We start from the raw sequence: 12,968 nt of genomic DNA, 5'->3' as shown, positions 1-12,968 counted from the left end.
CATGTCACAATGTGTCCTGGGGACAATGTGGGGTCCTGGGATGTCACAATGGGCCCCAGTGACAAAGGGGCCCCCTGAATGTCACAATGGGTCTTGGGGACAATGGGGGGTCCTGGGATGTCACAATGGGCCCTGGGGACAAGGAGGGATCCCCAGGATGTCACAATGGGCCCTGGGGACAATGGGGGGTCCTGGGACGTCACAATGGGCCCCAGTGAGAAGGGGGGGTCCCCAGGATGTCATAATGGGCTCTGGGGACAAAGAGGGGTCCCCTGAATGTCACAATGGGCCCTGGGGACAAGGGGGTGCAGTGGATGTCACAATGGGCCCTGGGGACAATGGGGGGTCCTGGAATGTCACAATGGGCCTTGGGGACAATGGGGGTCCCCAGCATGTCACAATGGGCCCTGGGGACAATGGGGTTGCCCAGGATGTCACAATGGGCCCTGGGGACAATGGGAGTCCCCAAGGTGTCAGAACGAGCCCTGGGGACAAAGTGAAATCCTGGAATGTCACAATGGCCCCCAGTGACAAAGGGGTTCCCCACGGTGTCACAATGGGCCCTGGGGACAAAAGGGGTCCCCAGGATTTCACAATAGCACTGGGGACAAAGGGGGGTCACAGGATGTCACAATGGGCCCTGGGGACAAGGGAGATCCCCATGGTGTCACAATAAGCCCTGGGGACAAAGTGGGGTCCTAGGATGTCACAATGGGCTCTGGGGACAAGGAGGGTCCCCAGGATGTCACAATGGGCCCTGGGGACAAAGGGGGGTCCTGGGATGTCACAATGGGCTCCAGTGACAAAGAGGGTCCTCATGGTGCCACAATGGGCCCTGGGGACAAAGGGGGTCCCCTGGATGTCACAATGGGCTCTGGGGACTCGGAGGGTCCCCAGGATGTCACAATGGGCCCTGTGGACAAAGAGCGTCTCCAGCATGTCACAATGGGCCCTGGGGACAAAGGGGGTCCCCTGAATGTCACAATGGGCCCTGGGGACAGTGGGGGGTCCTGGGACGTCTCAATGAGCCCTGGGGACAAGGGGGGGTCCCCAGGATGTCACAATGGGCCCTGGGGACAAAGAGGGGTCCCCTGAATGTCACAATGGGCCCTGGGGACAAGGGGGTGCAGTGGATGTCACAATGGGCCCTGGGGACAATGGGGGGTGTCCAGGATGTGAGAATGAGTCCTGAGGACAAGGGGGGGTCCCCATGGTGTCACAATGGGTCCCCAGTGACAAGGAGGGGTCCCCATGGTGTCACAATAGGCCCTGGAGACAAAGTGGGGTCCAAGAATGTCACAATGGGCCCTGGGGACAAAAGGGGTTGCCATGGTGCCACAATGGGCCCTGGGGTCAAAGGGGGTCCCCATGGTGCTACAATGGCCCTGGGGACAAAGGGGGGTCCTGGGAAGTCACAATGAGTCCTGGGGACAAAGGGGGGTCCTGGGACCTCACAATGGGCCCTGAGGACAATGGTGGGTCCCCTGAATGTCACAATGGGCCCTGGGGACAACGGGGGGTCCGCAGGATGTCACAATGGGCACTGGGGACAAAGGGTGGGTCCCCATGGTGTCACAATGGGCCCAAGTGACAAAGAGGGTCCCCACGGTGCCAGGATGGGTCCTGGGGACAAGGGCGTCCCCCAGATGTCACAATGGGCCCTGGGGACAAAGTGGGGTCCTGGGATGTCACAATGGGCCCTGGGGACAATGGGAGTCCCCAAGGTGTCAGAACGAGCCCTGGGGACAAAGTGGAATCCTGGAATGTCACAATGGTCCCCAGTGACAAAGGGGTTCCCCATGGTGCCACAATGGGCCCTGGGGACAAAAGGGGTCCCCAGGATTTCACAATGGCCCTGGGGACAAAGGGGGGTCCTGGGATGTCACAATGGGCCCTGGGGACAAAGGGGGTATCCCCATGGTGCCACAACGGGCCCTGGGAGCAAGGGGGTGGCCAGGATGTCACAATGGGTCCTGGGGAAAATGGGGGGTGCCCAGGATGTCACAATGGACACTGAGGACAAGCGGGGGTCTCCATGGTGTCACAATGTGCCCCAGTGACAAAGGGGCTCCCCTGAATGTCACAGTAGGTCCTGGGGACAATGGGGTGTGCTGGGACGTCACAATGGGCCCTGGGGACAACGAGGGATCCCCAGGATGTCACAATGGGCCCTGGGGACAAAGAGGGGTCCCCTGAATGTCACAATGGGCCCTGGGGACAATGGGGGGTCCTGAATGTCACAATGGGCCCTGGGGACAAGGAGGGATCCCCAGGATGTCACAATGGGCCCTGGTGACAATGGGCGGTCCTGGGACGTCACAATGGGCCCTGGGGACAAAGAGGGGTCCCCTGAATGTCACAATGGGCCCTGGGGGGACGTCACAATGGGCCCCAGTGACAAGAGGGGGTGCCGAGGATGTCACAATGGGCCCTGGGGACAATGGGGGGTCCTGGGACGTCACAATGTGCCCCAGTGACAAGGGGGGGTCCCCAGGATGTCACAATGGGCCCTGGGGACAAAGAGGGGTCCCCTGAATGTCACAATGGGCCCTGGGGACAAGGGGGTGCACTGGATGTCACAATGGGCCCTGGGGACAATGGGGGGTCTTGGAATGTCACAATGGGCCCTGGGGACAAAGGGGATGTCCACATGGTGCCACAATGGGCCCTGGGAGCAAGGGGGTCCCCAGGATGTCACAATGGGTCCTGGGGACAATGGGAGGTGCCCAAGATGTCACAATGGACCCTGAGGACAAGCAGGGGTCTCCATGGTGTCACAATGGGTCCCCAGTGACAAGAGGGGATCCTCATGGTGTCACAATGGGCCCTGGGGACAAACGTGGTTCCCCTCAATATCAAAATGGGTCCTGGGGACAAAGTGGGCTCCTCGGATGTCACAATGGACACTGGGGACAACGGGAGGTCCTGGGACGTCACAATGGGCCCTGGGGACAAAGTTGGTCCCCACGATGTCTCAATGAGCCCCAGTGACAAAGGGGGGTCCCCAGGATGTCACAATGGGCCCTGGGGACAAAGAGACTCCCCAGGATGTCACAATGGGACCTGGGGACAAGGGGGTCCCCAGGAACTCACAATGGGCTCTGGGGACAATGGAGGTTCCCCAGGATGTTCACAATAGGCCCTGAGGACAAGGGGTGGTCCCCATGGTGTCACAATGGGTCCCCAGTGACAAGGGGGTCCCCAAGGTGTCACAATGGGCCCTGGGAACAACGGGGGGTCCTGGGACGTAACAATAGGCCCTAGGGACAAAGGGGGTCCCCACGGTGTTACAATGGTCCCGGGTGACAAAGGGGGATGCCCAGGATGTCACAATGGGCCCTGAGGCAAGGAGGGGTCTCCATGGTGTCACAATGGGTCCTGGGGACAAGGGGGTCCCCAGGATGTAAGAATGAACCCTGGGGACAATGGGGGGTCCTGGGACGTCACAATGGGTCCTGGGGACAAAGGGTGTCTCCAGGATGTCACAATGGGCTCTGGGGACAATGCAGGGTCCTGGGACGTCACAATGGGTCCTTAGGACAAAGAGGGGTCCCCAGGATGTCACAATGGGCCCTGGGGACAATGTGGGGTCCTGGGATGTCACAATGGGCCCCAGTGACAAAGGGGGTGCCCTGAATGTCACAATGGGCCCTGGGGACAATGGGGGGGTCCTGGGATGTCACAATGGGCCCTGGGGACAAGGAGGGATCCCCAGGATGTCACAATGGGCCCTGGGGACAATGGGGGGTCCTGGGACGTCACAATGCGCCCTGGGGACAAGAGGGGGTCCCCAGGATGTCACAATGGGCCCTGGGGACAAAGAGGTGTCCCCTGAATGTCACAATGGGCCCTGGGGACAAGGGGGTGCAGAGGATGTCACAACAGGCCCTGGGGACAATGGGGGGTCCTGGGACGTCACAATGGGCCCTGGGGACAAGGAGGGATCCCCAGGATGTCACAATGGGCCCTGGGGACAATGGGGGGTCCCGGGACATCACAATGGGCCCGGGGAACAAGGGGGTTCCCCAGGATGTCACAATGGGCCCTGGGGACAAAGAGGGGCCCTACAACGTCACAATCAGCCCTGGGTACATGGGGGGATCCCCTGCAAGTCACAATGAGCCTTGGGAGCAGAGGGGGCTCCCCAGGACGTCACAATGGGCCCTGGGAACAATGGGGATCCCTTGAAGGTCACAATGGGCCCTGGGGACAATGGTGGGTCCCCTGAATGTGAAAATGGGCCCTGGGGACAAAGGGGGGTCCGCAGGATGTCACAATGGGCACTGGTGACAAAGGGGAGGTCCCCATGGTGTCACAATGGGCCCAAGTGACAAGGAGGGTCCCCACAGTGCCACGATGGGTCCTGGGGACAAGGGGGTCCCCCAGATGTCACAATGGGCCCTGGGGACAATGGGGTTGCCCAGGATGTCACAATGGACCCCGGGGGACAAAGGGGGATCCCCAGGATGTCACAATGGGCCCTGGGGACCAGGGGGGTCCTGCGATGTCACAATGGGCCCTGGGGAGAAAGGGGGTCCCCTGGATGTCACAATGGGCTCTGGGGACAAGGAGGGTCCCCAGGATGTCAAAATGACCCCTGCGGACAAGGGGGGTGTCGATGGTTTCACAATGGGCCCTGGGAACAAGGTGGGGTCTTCATAGTGTCACAATGGGCCCCAGTGACAAGTGGGGTCCCCAGGATGTCACAATGGGTCCTGGGGACAATGTGGGGTCCTGGGATGTCACAATGGGCCCCAGTGACAAAGGGGTTCCCCATGGTGCCACAATGGTCCCTGGGGACAAAGGGGGTCCCCAGGATTTGACAACAGCACTGGGGACAAATGGGGGTCATGGGATGTCACAGTGGGCCCTGGGGACAAGGGAGGTCCCCATGGTGTCACAATAAGCCCTGGGGACAAAGTGGGGTGCTGGGATGTCACAATGGGCCCCAGTGACAAAAGGGGGTCCCCATGGTGCCACAATGGGCTGTGGGGACCAGGGGGGGTACTGCAATGTCACAATGGGCCCTGGGGAGAAAGGGGGTCCCCTGGATGTCACAATGGGCCCTGGGGACAAACGGGGGTGTCGACGGTGTCAAAATGGGTCCTGGGGACAAAGGGCGTCCCCAGGATGTCACAATATGCCCTGGGGACAAAGGGGGTCCCCACGGTATCAGAATGGGCCCTGGGGACAAAGGGGGGTCCCCTGAATGTCACAATGGGCCCTGGGGACAATGGGGGTCCTGGGATGTCACAATGAGCCCTGCGGACAAGGGTGGTACCCACAGTGTCACAATGGGCCCTGGGCACAAGGGGTGGTCCCCATAGTGTCACAATGGGTCCTGGGGACAAGTGGGGTCCCCAGGATGTCACAATAGGTCCTGGGGACAATGTGGGGTCCTGGGATGTCACAATGGGCCCCAGTGACAAAGGGGGTCCCCTGAATGTCACAATGGGTCCTGGGTACAATGTGGGGTCCTGGGACGTCACAATGGGCCCTGGGGACAAGGAGGGATCCCCAGGATGTCACAATGGGCCCTGGGGACAATGGGGGGTCCTGGGACGTCACAATGGGCCCCAGTGATAAGGGGGGGTCCCCAGGATGTCACAATGGGCCCTGAGGACAAAGAGGGGTCCCCTGAATGTCACAATGGGCCCTGGGGACAAGGGCGTGCCGAGGATGTCACAATGGGCCCTGGGGACAATGGGGGGTCCTGGAATGTCACAATGGGCACTGGGGACTATGGGGGTCCCCAGGATGTCACAATGGGCCCTGGGGACTAATGAGGTCCCCACGGTGTCACAATGCGTCCTGGAGAAAAAGGGGGGTCCCCAGGATGTTACAATCTGCTCTTGGCACAATGGGGTTCCTGGGATGTCACAATGGGTCCCCAGTGACAAAGGGGGTCCCCAGGATGTCTCAATGGGCCCTGAGGACAATGGGAGGTCCCCATGGTGTCACAAAGGGTCCCCAGTGACAAGGGAGGTCCCCACGGTGCCACGATGGGTCCTGGGGACAAGGAGGTCCCCAGGATGCCACAATGGGCCCTGGGGATAAAGGGGGTCCCCAGGATGTCACAATGGGACCTGGGGACAATGGGGGGTCCTGGGACGTCACAATGGGCCCTGGGGACAAAGAGGCTCCCCAGGATGTCACAATGGGCCCTGGGGACAAGGGCGTGCCGAGGATGTCACAATGGGCCCTGGGGACAATGGGGGGTCCTGGAATGTCACAATGGGCACTGGGGACTATGGGGGTCCCCAGGATGTCACAATGGGCCTTGGGGACAATAGGAGGTTCTGGGATGTCACAATGGGCCCTGGGGACAATGGGGGGTGCCCAGGATGTGAAAATGAGTCCTGAGGACATGGGGGGGTCCCCATGGTGTCACAATGGGTCCCCAGTGACAAGGAGGGGTCCCCATGGTGTCACAATAGGCCCTGGGGACAATGGGGTCCCCTGAATGTCACAATGGGCCCTGGGAACAAAAGTGGTTGCCATGGTGCCACAAGGGGCCCTGGGGTCAAAGGCGGTCCCCATGGTGCTAAAATGGGCCCTGGGAGCAAGGGGGTGGCCAGGATGTCACAATGGGTCCTGGGGACAATGGGGGGTGCCCAGGATGTCACAATGGACCCTGAGGACATGGGGGGGTCCCCATGGTGTCACAATGGGTCCCCAGTGACAAGGGGGGGTCCCCATGGTGCCACAATGAGCCCTGGGGACAAAGGGAGGTCCCTACAATGTCACAATGGGCCCTGGGGACTAATGAGGTCCCCACGGTGTCACAATGCGTCCTGGAGAAAAAGGGGGGTCCCCAGGATGTTACAATCTGCTCTTGGCACAATGGGGTTCCTGGGATGTCACAATGGGTCCCCAGTGACAAAGGGGGTCCCCAGGATATCTCAATGGGCCCTGAGGACAATGGGAGGTCCCCATGGTGTCACAAAGGGTCCCCAGTGACAAGGGAGGTCCCCACGGTGCCACGATGGGTCCTGGGGACAAGGAGGTCCCCAGGATGCCACAATGGGCCCCAGCGACAAAGGGGGGTCCTGGGACGTCACAATGGGCCCTGGGGACAAAGAGGCTCCCCAGGATGTCACAATGGGACCTGGGGACAAGGGGGTCCCCAGGACACACAGTGGGCTCTGGGGACAATGGAGGTTCCCCAGGATGTTCACAATAGGCCCTGAGGACAAGGGGTGGTCCCCATGGTGTCACAATGGGTCCCCAGTGACAAGGGGGGTCCCCAAGTGTCACAATGGGCCCTGGGGACAATGGGGGTCCCGGGACGGAATAATAGGCCCTGGGGACAAAGGGGGGGTCCCACAGTGTCACAATGGGCCCTGGAGACAAAGGGGGTCCCCACGGTGTTACAATGGTCCAGGGGGAAAAAGGGGGATGCCCAGGATGTCACAATGGGCCCTGAGGACAAGGGGGGCTCCCCAGGGTGTCGGAATGGGTCCCCAGTGACAAGGAGGGTCCCCATGGTGTCACGATGGGTCCTGGGGACAAGGGGGTCCCCAGGATGTAACAATGGGCCCTGGGGACAATGTGGTGTCCTGGGACGTCACAATGGGCCCTGGAGACAAAGGGGGTCCCCAGGATGTCACAATGGGCCCTGGGGATAATGTGGGGTCCTGGGACGTCACAATGGGCCCCAGTGACAAAGGGGGTCCCCAGGATGTCACAATGGGCCCTGGGGACAATCTGGGGTCCTGGGACGTCACAATGGGCCCTGGGGACAAGGAGGGATCCCCACGATGTCACAATGGGCCCTGGGGACAATGGGGGGTCCTGGGACGTCACAATGGGCCCTGGGGACAAGAGGGGGTCCCCAGGATGTCACAATGGGCCCTGGGGACAAAGAGGGGTCCCCTGAATGTCACAATGGGCCCTGGGGACAAGGGGGTGCCGAGGATGTCACAATGGGCCCTGGGGACAAGGGGGGGTCCCCAGGATGTCACAATGGGCCCTGGGGACAAAGAGGGGTCTCTAATGTGTCACAATGGGCCCTGGGGACACAGAGGGGCCCTAGGACGTCACAATCAGCCCTGGGGACAAGGGGGGGGTCCCCTGAAAGTCACAATGAGCCCTGGGAACAGAGGGGGTCCCCAGGACGTCACAATGGGCCCTAGGAACAATGGGGGTCCCTTGAAGGTCACAATGGGCCCTGGGGACAATGGTGGGTGTCCTGAATGTCAAAATGGGCCCTGGGGACAAAGGGGGGGTCCGCAGGATGTCACAATGGGCACTGGGGACAAAGGGGGAGTCCCCATGGTGTCACAATGGGCCCAAGTGACAAGGAGGGCACCCACGGTGCCACGATGGGTCCTGGGGACAAGGGGGTCCCCCAGATGTCGCAATGGGCCCTGGGGACATTGGGGTTGCCCAGGATGTCACAATGGGCCCTGGGGCCAATGGTGGGTCCCCTGAATGTCAAAATGGGCCCTGGGGACAAAGGGGGGTAGCAGGATGTCACAATGGGTACTGGGGACAAAGGGGGCGTCCCCATGGTGTCACAATGGGCCCAAGTGACAAGGAGGGCCCCACGGTGCCACGATGGGTCCTGGGGACAAGGGGGTCCCCCAGATGTCACAATGGGCCCTGGGGACAATGGGGTTGCCCAGGATGTCACAATGGACCCTGGGGACAAAGGGGGATCCCCAGGATGTCACAATGGGCCCTGGGGACAATGGGAGTCCCCAAGGTGTCAGAACGAGCCCTGGGGACAAAGTGGAATCCTGGGATGTCACAATGGCCCCCAGTGACAAAGGGGTTCCCCATGGTGCCACAATGGGCCCTGGGCACAAAGGGGGTCCCCAGGATTTCACAATAGCACTGGGGACAAAGGGGGGTCACGGGATGTCACAATGGGCCCTGGGGACAAGGGAGGTCCCCATGGTGTCACAATAAGCCCTGGGGACAAAGTGGGGTCCTAGGATGTCACAATGGGCCCCAGTGACAAAGGGGGTCCCCATGGTGCCACAATGGGCCGTGGGGACAAAAGGGGTCCGCAGGATGTCACAATGGGCCCTGGGGACCAGGGGGGGTCCTGCGATGTCACAATGGGCCCTGGGGACAAAGCGGGTCCCCTGGATGTCACAATGGGCTCTGGGGACAAGGGTGGTACCCACGGTGTCACAATGGGCCCTGGGAACAAGGCGGGGTGCCCATAGTGTCACAATGGGTCCTGGGGACAAGTGGGGTCCCCAGGATGTCACAATGGGCCCTGAGGACAATGTGGGGTCCTGGGATGTCACAATGGGCCCCAGTGACAAAGGGGGTGCCCTGAATGTCACAATGGGTCCTGAAGACAATGGGGGGTCCTGGGACGTCACAATGGGCCCTGGGGACAAGGAGGGATCCCCAGGATGTCACAATGGGCCCTGGGGACAAGGGGGGGTCCCCAGGATGTCACAATGTGCCCTGGGTACAAAGAGGCGTCCCCTGAATGTCGCAATGGGCCCTGGGGACAAGGGGGGGTCCTGGGATGTCACAATGGGCCCTGGGGCCAAACAGGGATCCCCAGGATGTCACAATGGGCCCTGGGGACCAGGGGGGTCCTTCGATGTCACAATGGGCCCTGGGGACAAAGGGGGTCCCCTGTATGTCAAAATGGGCCCTGGGGACAAAGGGGGGTCCTGGGATGTCTCAATGAGCCCTGCGGACAAGGGTGGTACCCACGGTGTCAGAATGGGCCCTGGGAACAAGGGGGGGACCCCATAGTGTCACAATGGGTCCTGGGGACAAGTGGGGTCCCCACGATGTCACAATGTGTCCTGGGGACAATGTGGGGTCCTGGGATGTCACAATGGGCCCCAGTGACAAAGGGGCCCCCTGAATGTCACAATGGGTCCTGGGGAAAATGGGGGGTCCTGGGACGTCACAATGGGCCCTGGGGACAAGGAGGGATCCCCAGGATGTCACAATGGGCCCTGGGGACAAAGAGGCGTCCCCGGAATGTCACAATGGGCCCTGGGGACAAAGAGGGGTCCCCTGAATGTCACAATGGGCCCTGGGGACAATGGGGGATCCTGGGACGTCACAATGGGTCCCAGTGACAAGGGGGGGTCCCCAGGATGTCACAATGTGCCCTGGGGACAAAGAGGCGTCCCCGGAATGTCACAATGGGCCCTGGGGACAAGGGGGTGCCCTGAATGTCACAATGGGCCCTGGGGACAAGGAGGGATCCTGGGACGTCACAATGGGCCCCAGTGACAAGGGGGGGTCCCCAGGATGTCACAATGGGCCCTGGGGACAAAGAGGGGTCCCCAGGATGTCAAAATGGGCCCTGGGGACAATGGGGGGTCCTAAGACGTCACAATGAACCGTGGGGACAACGGGGGGTCCTGGGACGTCACAATGGGCCCCAGTGACAAGGGGGGGTCCCCAGGATGTCACAATGGGCCCTGGGGACAAAGAGGAGTCCCCTGAATGTCACAATGGGCCCTGGGGACAATGGGGGTCCCCAGGATGTCACAATGGGCCCTGGGGACAATAGGAGGTTCTGGGATGTCACAATGGGCCCTTGGGGTTTAGAAGTCAGGTCTAAGAGTGCAGCGTTTGGGGTGCAGGGGCTTGGGGGGAAATTTAAGGTTGCAGAGTGTGGGGTGCACAGGACTGGGGCACAGGATTTGGGGGTGCGGGGTTTCAGGGTTCAGGATTTGGAGGTGTGGAGTTTTGGGGTGCAGGGGTTGGGAGTGCAGGGTGGTGGGGGTGAGAGATTTGGGTGCAGGATTTGGGGGTGCAGAGTCTTGGGAGGCAAGGATCCGGGTCTGCAGGATTTGGGGGTTCAGTGTTTAGGGCAGCACAATCTTGGGGTGCAGGGGTTTGCAGTGAAAGGTTTGGTAGGCAGGATTTGGGGTGCAGGATTCTGGGGTGCTGGGTTTGGGGTACAGGATTTGGTGTTGCAGGGATGGGGTTGAAGGGCTTGGGTTGCCAGGCCTTTGAGGTGCAGGATTTGGAGGTGCAGGGTTTGGGAGGGAATTCTTTGGGGTGCAGGGTTTGGGGGCAGGTTTAGGGGTGGAGGGTATAGGACGGAAAGATTTGGGAATGCAGGGTTTGGGGTGCAGGTTTCGGGGTTCAGGAAGGTAGGGAGGGCAGGATTAGGGGGTGCAAGGTTTCAGTTGTAGGGTTTAGGGGTGCAGAGTTTGGTAGGGCCGAATTTGGGGGTGCAGGATCTGGGGTGCAGGGTTTGGGAAGACAGGATCGCGGGTGGAGGATTTGGGGATGCAGGATTGAGGGGCAGGGTTTTGGTGCAGGGCTTGGGGTCAGGATCTGGGGTGCAGGTTTGGGAAGAGTATTTTGGGGTGCAGGATTTTGGGTGCCGTGTCTGCGGGGCAGGTTTGGGGTGATCACTGCTGATCCGCACACACTCTCTCTCTCTGTCCCCATTGTCCCCAATGCCCCCTTACCTGTCTCACCTCCCTCTCCAGCTCCGCTCCCACCCCCCCAATCCCCCTCAGCGGGGCCAGCCCGGGGTGCAGCTCCTGCAACGGCTCCTCCTCTGCATTCATTAACAATTAACACCCTCAGCAGCGCTAATTAACACCCCCCCCACCCCCCCATATCCCCGCTGCCCCCTAATTACCCCCTAATTCGCGCTAATCACCCCTAATTCCCCCTCATTACTCACCCAGCAGCCCCTCGATGTCCGCAGCCGCCATCTTGCCCCGCCGGGAGGGCCACAAACCACCTCAAAATTGACCCAAAATAGCGCTTTTTCAACCCAAAACCCTCCCGCTGAGACTCCCCGAGCTGTGTCCCCAAAGCCCCCGCTGTTGTCACCTCGGGAAAAGCGCGAAAAAAGCGGCCCCGGGGGTCCCCGCGCTTCGTTTCGCGCTCTGAGGGAAAGCGCGGGAAAACGAGCGGAGACGGAAAGAGCCGAGCGGAGCCGAATGGGCCCGAGCGGAGCCGAATGGGCCCGAGCGGAGCCGAACGGCGCCCGAGCGGAGCCGAACGGCGCCCGAGTCCCGGCCGGGGCCGAACGCACCCGAAGGGACCCGAAGTCTTCCCGAAGGGGTCCGAGTGGAGCCGAACGCACCCGAAGGGACCCGAACCCACCCGAAGGGACCCGAACCCACCCGAGTGGACCCGAACCCACCCGAGTGGACCCGAACCCACCCGAGTGGACCCGAACGCACCCGAAGGGACACGAACCCACCCGAAGGGACCCGAACCCACCCGAAGGGGCCCGAACCCACCCGAAGGGGCCCGAACCCACCCGAAGGGGCCCGAACCCACCCGAGTGGACCCGCACCCACCCGAAGGGGCCCGAAGTCTCCCCGAAGGGACCCGAACCCACCCGAAAGTGCCCCAAAAGACACCAAACTCCCAAATCCCCCCCTTTTTACCCCAAAACCCGTGTTCCGCTCCCCCCCCGGCCCCTCCTCTTCCTCCCCGCCCCCCCCCCCCCACTTTCTCCCCCTTTTTCCGCCTCACGATCGTTTCCCGCCGCGGCGGCGGCTGCGAGCGAGGCCACGCCCCCTTCCTCAGGAGGCGGCCAATGGGAAGCGGCGGGGGGGTGCGTGGCCACGCCCACTGTGCGTGGCGTGCGCAGAGGCGGCTCCGAGAGGAGCCGAAGATACACGAAGGGAGCCGAAGGGACCCGAACGCACCCGAAGGGACCCGAGTGGGGCCCGAACGCACCCGAGGGGACCCTAAGGCACCCGAAGGGACCCGAACGCACCCGAAGGGACCCGAGTGGGGCCCGAACGCACCCGAAGGGACCCGAACGCACCCGAAGGGACCCGAACACACCCGAAGGGACCCGAAGGGACCCGAGTGGGGCCCGAACTCACCCGAAGGGACCCGAGGGGACCCGAACGCACTTAGGGGGCTCCATGAGTCACTTATGGGTCACTATGGGGCACTCCTGGGTCCCTAAGGGGGAAATTATGGGGGTCTATGGGGAGTTCAGGAGGGACCCAGGAGTACCCCAAGGGACCCAGGAGTACTCCAAAGGACCC

The 12,968-nt window shown here is 61.8% G+C and overlaps 1 long non-coding RNA gene across 1 annotated transcript; it reads right to left on the bottom strand.

Moving 5' to 3' along the window:
* Nucleotides 1–11,420: 11,420 nt before the first annotated feature.
* Nucleotides 11,421–12,676, bottom strand: LOC136115832 (uncharacterized). Its single transcript, XR_010653297.2, has 3 exons — nt 12,442–12,676; nt 11,636–11,695; nt 11,421–11,506 (listed from the first exon to the last, which is right to left on the bottom strand). It is a non-coding gene; the product is annotated as an uncharacterized lncRNA (long non-coding RNA).
* Between the last annotated feature and the right edge of the window lie 292 nt (nt 12,677–12,968).

Source organism: Patagioenas fasciata, chromosome 36 (assembly GCF_037038585.1).
Source record: "Patagioenas fasciata isolate bPatFas1 chromosome 36, bPatFas1.hap1, whole genome shotgun sequence".
Classification (NCBI taxonomy): domain Eukaryota; kingdom Metazoa; phylum Chordata; class Aves; order Columbiformes; family Columbidae; genus Patagioenas; species Patagioenas fasciata.
The sequence above is the reverse complement of the archived record's forward strand: the minus strand, read 5'-3'. Positions and strand labels throughout refer to the sequence as shown.